Source organism: Pyrus communis, chromosome 3 (assembly GCF_041283825.1).
Source record: "Pyrus communis isolate YQ-2024b chromosome 3, ASM4128382v1, whole genome shotgun sequence".
Taxonomy (NCBI): Eukaryota; Viridiplantae; Streptophyta; class Magnoliopsida; order Rosales; family Rosaceae; genus Pyrus; species Pyrus communis.
In genome coordinates, this window is record NC_142567.1 from 15750782 (window position 1) to 15756950 (window position 6169).

The following is a 6169-nucleotide window of genomic DNA, read 5'->3' on the forward strand; positions in this document are numbered from 1 at the left end:
GGCTAAAATGGCAAGAAAATGCAATTTGGAGCATTTTGGAGCAGTTTTGGGCTTAGAATGGTTAGCACATGCTTGGAGCAAGGTGGATAGACCAAATTGAAGACCAAAGGAGGCTAGGAATCTGCTAAAGAGATGGAAGAAATTAATTCAAGATTTGGAAGTAAAGAAATCAGCCACAAAGAGGGAAACATGAGTCAAAACTTCCTTATTTCGACTTTGCTTCCCCAATCTTTTCCTACATAAGTTCCAGCTACTAAAGAGGGTCCCTAATTAATTTAGGACACTTAAATATAAGTTCTAGAAGCCCTAATCCCAGCCAAAGTGGGATGCCGCACCATCTTACCCTTTCTCCCTTCCTTGCCGTGCAAGGGAAACACCTTTCCTATTTCCTAGTCTTTGCCGCGAGTTTCCTATCCCTTTTCCCTTGGGATTCCGACTTTAATTCTCCTTCTCCTTGTGGATTTGGGGTCCAATTCTTTTCAAAAACATTTAATTAAAGTCAAGATCCTTTCCCTGAAATATTAACACTTGCCGCACCCATACACACATCCATTCATTCATATACACAATTCAGCCATTATTCATTCTTCTCACCACCCATAGCCGCATCCTTCCATTCAACCACCATCCATACACACTTCCGCACCCTATCTTCCATCATACTTCCCTGCCATTCATCAATCATTCACCATAACACACCACAACCCAATTTTACACCCTTACACCCTTGTGCCGCAACCTATCAAGGAAGAAGGAGAGGAGAAGCAACCTTGGACCTTTTTGGCTATTCAAGTTGGATTGTTGGAACATTTTTAGGTGTAATCTATCTTTTGTTTTCAATGTTTAATTTAAATTCTCTTTGTTTTGTTATGAACATGAGAGGCTAAACTTGTTTTAGCTAAAGGAAACTTTGAAACCATGATTATATTTGTGATATGAATTGATTAATTCCATTTCATAAATTGTGAATGCAATTTACTTAACCATTTGATTAAGAACTTATTCTTGTATGTTGATTAAGGAGGCCTACTTAGTTTGCATGCTTGAATTTGATGCTAGAATATAAGGGAGTTTTGCATAATCGTTACAAACTTATATTCACAAGTAGTAAAGGTTGCTGGTCACAATCATGTTAAGTTAAATTCCTGGCATGAGTAACATGATGTCATAGTTACGAATGCCTTGTCAATGCTTATGATTTCATGAAACTTAATGATCTTTGCTTGTGTCTCTATTATGCAGTTCATGTAGAGAACTTGGGAAGAATAATTTGGTTGCCGATGCGTTGTCCATCCAATTTAATGACTTAAGGAAAATCTGAAGGTTAATTAGTGATGTCATGGTTAATCTGGGGTGTTGAGGTTCATGGTTTATTGAAAAACCAACAGGAAATCAATTTGTATGCAAGTATATCATGTGTGGAAAATGACCCTCTAGCTAGCTAATCACCCATCCATTTACCCAATTTCGTGCCAAACTTTGTTTAAGTCTTTAAGTTACTTGTTTTTACTTTAAATTCGTCAAAAAAAAAAACTCAATCCCCTTTACTTTGTTGTGTCAAATTAGCTAGAATCTGTCCTAATTATGTTTTTAAGTGTTTTGAGTCAAAACCAATTCAATTTTCGTCCAAGTAAGTCATAGAGTCTGTTTTGAGTCTGTTTGATTGCTTTATGCTGTTTTGAGTCTTTTAGTTTGTTTTGAGTTACATAAGTTTAGTTAAGAGTCTTTGAGTCTAGTTAAGTGTTTTCAAGCCTAGTTTTATGTTTTTGAGTCAGTTTTGAGTAGATTAGCAATCCCTCCTAATCCCCGGCCTAGAACGATCCCTACTTACATCTTTACTACAATTGTCAATGAGAGGGTTTAATTTGAGTGCTATTATTTATCACATCAAAAGACAAAAACACCATCACAATCAAGTCCTTATGGAAATTCAAAACACCATATTTGATAACTCATATATTTCGTACATTTATACCATCCATTCCTAGTCCATTTGTGATATTTTTGAGTTAAACTAGTTGCATTTTACCCTTATCAATTTGTCTCTTGTTTCATTCACTGAATTTTTTATTAAATTTGTTTGTTAATTTTAATGATTGATCACCATTAGGATTTCTTACAGATCATTTGATCAAGATTATAGTAAACATCATATTTAATCTTGGCAGACATGTGAATGAATGAAGAAAATGCTATGCAAACATCCTGCCAAGTATTTGGAACCGGAGTTGAACATCCCAATTAGGTTGTATATTAGGAGAATTTGATCAAAACCACACATCATATAGCTGATCATATATATGTAAAACGAACTCTAGAAACAGGTTGGTAATTGAATACGGTTTAACTTTATAAACATGGAATTGGTTTTGTAATGGTGAACTCAAAATTTCTGGACCCATCCTCATCGTTTCTCAATCAACATATCATTCGTTGTTACATTTTTCTGCACTTTTAGTTATTCTCATTAATAACACGAAACCTACATTCAATTTGTTATTTTCATTGTTTAGTTAGCGTTCTTTTAAGGCTAGTAATTTATAGAGGTTTAATCAGTCTATGTGGTTCGACACCTTTACTTGTGCCATTATACTAACCATATATTTGTACTTGGAATGAGCACCATATTCAAAGTCCCTTGAAAGAAACCACTTTTTTTCGACCAAGGTTCTGAGGTACCTTGACTTCCTGCCACCCTAGGCGTTCATCCATCATACCCACCTCGGCTTGCCTAAACATTAAATAAAGCGCTTGCTAGGAGGCAATCTAGCTGGGTTTGTGTTCTTTCCTTTTATTTTATCTCCATTCCACACACACTGCCTGTCATATCCCCGCCCGGGCGGGACCACTTCCCTGGCCCGCTCCACCACCGTAGTATGATATTATCCGCTTTGGGCTTACCATTCCCTCACGGTTTTGTTTTTGGGAACTCATGAGCAACTTCCCAGTGGGTCACCCATCATGAGATTGCTCTAGCCCCCCTTCTCGCTTAACTTCGGAGTTCCTACAGAACCCGAAACTAGTGAGCTCCCAAAAGGCCTCCTGCTAGGTAGGAATGAGAATATACATTTAAGGATCACTCCCCTGGGCGATGTAGGATGTCACAATCCACCCCCCTTAGGGGCCCAACGTCCTCGTCGGCACACCACGACCAGGGTTAGGCTCTGATACCAAATTGTCACATCCTACCCTAGGGTGGATCACTTCCCGGGCCCGTTCCACCACCGTAGCACGATATTGTCCGCTTTGGGCTTCCTTCACGGTTTTGTTTTAGGAAGTCACGAGCAACTTCCCAGTGGGTCACCCATCATGGGATTGCTCTAGCCCCCTTCTTGCTTAACTTAGGAGTTCCTACGAAACCCGAAGCCAGTGAGCTCCCAAAAGGCTTCGTGCTAGGTAGGGATGAGAATATATATTTAAGGATCACTGATAGGAGCATATTCATGCGACTTAAATGGCTTGTTCTCGTGCATTTACGTTATGTTTCTTTAGTTATTTTAGTACTTTAAGCTATTTTCGTGTGTTTGTAGGTCCAAAGGGCTAAAGGAGCAAAAAGATGCATTTTGGAGACTTTTGGAGCACTTTTGGGCTAAGGATGGATAGCTTATGCTTGGCGCCAAAGTGTTGGACGAAATTGAAGACCTAATTGAAGACCAGAGTGTTGGAACCTTGTTCCCTTTAGTTTTAGGACATTTAAACCTTTCCAATTTCCTTAGCCGTGCATAACATTCCAACATTCCACTCCTTCATTTCAGCCACACTCCCACATATCATTACTTATCATCACCACTTATCATATCATAACCACATATCATATCACTCATCACTTATCATCATCACTTATCATATCACTTATCATAATCACTTATCACTTATACTCATCACTTATCACTTATCACTTATCATCATCACTTATCACTTATCACTTAACATGCATAACACACATCCATTCTAACACATTGTCATTGCACATGCATTTCCTTCATTAATTAACCCACATGCACCCTTTATTCTTTCATCATTGCAGCCACATTCCACATGCATTTGCACATGCATTCCCTCACCAAGAAATCATTCAACACATGCATTCACTCTTTAATCACATGCACCACCAATTCAGCCACTTTCACACACCAACAACACCACTCATTGCACATGCACTCCCACCCTTTAATCACATGCATAAATCAGCCACATGCATCTCCCATCTCATTTCCAGATTGTCCCCTTCCACATGCAGCCACTTATTCAAAGCACATGCATTTCCACCCTTTAATCACATGCATAAATCAGCCACATGCATCTCCCATCACCATTCCAGATTTCCACCACCCTCCTAGCTGTCATGTTCCCCCCATTTCACCTATAAATAACCCTTCATTGCAGCCACAATGAGGGGGATCCATTCACCACAGAAATAAGGCCTTTGTGCCAGAAATTCATCCATTCCATAAACACTTCCATTCCATTGTACATACCACCAACACTTCCCCCTTTGTGCCGTGAGTTTCCCTTACAATCCAAACACCATCCTTCCATTTTCACCACTCCCCAAACCATTCACACCATCAAACTATCCTTAGACCTTGTGCTACAATGAAGAGGAAGAGAAGAGTGCCTAAACGTTCATACAATTCAAGTTTGAGTTGTTGGAATGTTTAGGTGTTTCTTTGATTTCAATACTCTTTGTTTTGTACGTATGAGGAATGGAAGAGAAGAGTGCCTAAATGTTCATACAACTCAAGTTTGAGTTGTTGGAATGTTTAGGTGTTTCTTTGATTTCAAAGTTATGAGGAAATTCGAAATATATGTTTATGCTTGCATTTTGATTTGATTACCTCTAATTGCGTTTCATAAGTTGTGATTCAATTTGTTTAACCGTTTGATTGATAACTTATTTATGTATGTTTATTGAGAGTGCATGCTTAATTTTCATGCATGAATATGACGCTAGAATATAAGTGAGTTTCACCTAATAGTTACGAACTTATATTCACAAGTAGTGGAGGTTGCTTATAAACAATCGCGTTAAACGAATTCTTGGCATAAGTTTCATGCGTATTCCATAGTAACGAATGCCTCGTCAACACTTATAATTTTCATAGAGCGTAATGATTCTTGCTTGTATCTCTATTATGCAATCATGTAGGGGACTTGTGGGGAATGTTTTGAATTGTTGTATGCGCTAACCCATCCAATTCAATAACGTTAGGAAGATTTGAAGGTTAATTAGTGCATCACGGTTAACATGGGGTGTTGAGAATTCATGGTTTATTGAAATGCAATTGGAAATCATTTTATTATGCAAGTGTAACATGTGTGGAGAAGAACCTTCTAGCTAGCATTCATCCATTCATTTTCATCGCATTCATATTTACATTCTGTCTAATTTATTAAACTTGTTTCGTTATTTCAATTTTCGTCAAATTAAAATCCCCCTTTACTTTATTGTCTAATTTAGTTAGAAAGTGTCTTAGTTTGTGTTTATAAGAGTTTTGAGTCATTTTGTTACACAAATTCGTCCAAATTTGTGTTTGTGCTCAAATCTGCCCAGAAAGTGGTTTTTAGGCAGATTTGACTGTGTTTGTGTTGTTTTGAGTCTTTTGGTTTGTTTTAGTGTTTTAAAGTTTAGTTTTGCATTCTTTGAGTCTAGTATAGTGTTTTATATTGTTATTTTACGTTTGAATCAAGCCATAATCTTAAATTCGTCCAACATTGGGTTTAAGGTCAGAAACTGCCTAGTTAGTGTTTTTAGGCAGTTTTGAGTCTTTTGAACTTGTTTTGAGTCCTTTGAGTCTTTGTGAACGTTTTTAACTTTGTTTTTATGTTTTTGAGTCAAATCCAAGTGATTAACAATCCCTCCTAATCCCCGGTCCAGAACGATCCCTACTTATACTTATACTACAATTGTCAAAAAGAGGGTTTAATTTGTGTGCGTATAAATCTCGCATCAATCACTCCCCTGGGCGATGTGGGATGTCACACTGCCTATTTGTACTGCATGCATTCCATTCATTTTTAAACATCAAGGACAATGCTTAGTTTAGGTTTGGGGGTGTGGGATTGAAAATTTTCCTTTGTTTTTAGTTTTGGTTAAGTTTTCTTTTACTTACTAATGTGAATGTATATGAGGGCTATATTAACAAACAAAACTACAATGTTGTCATGA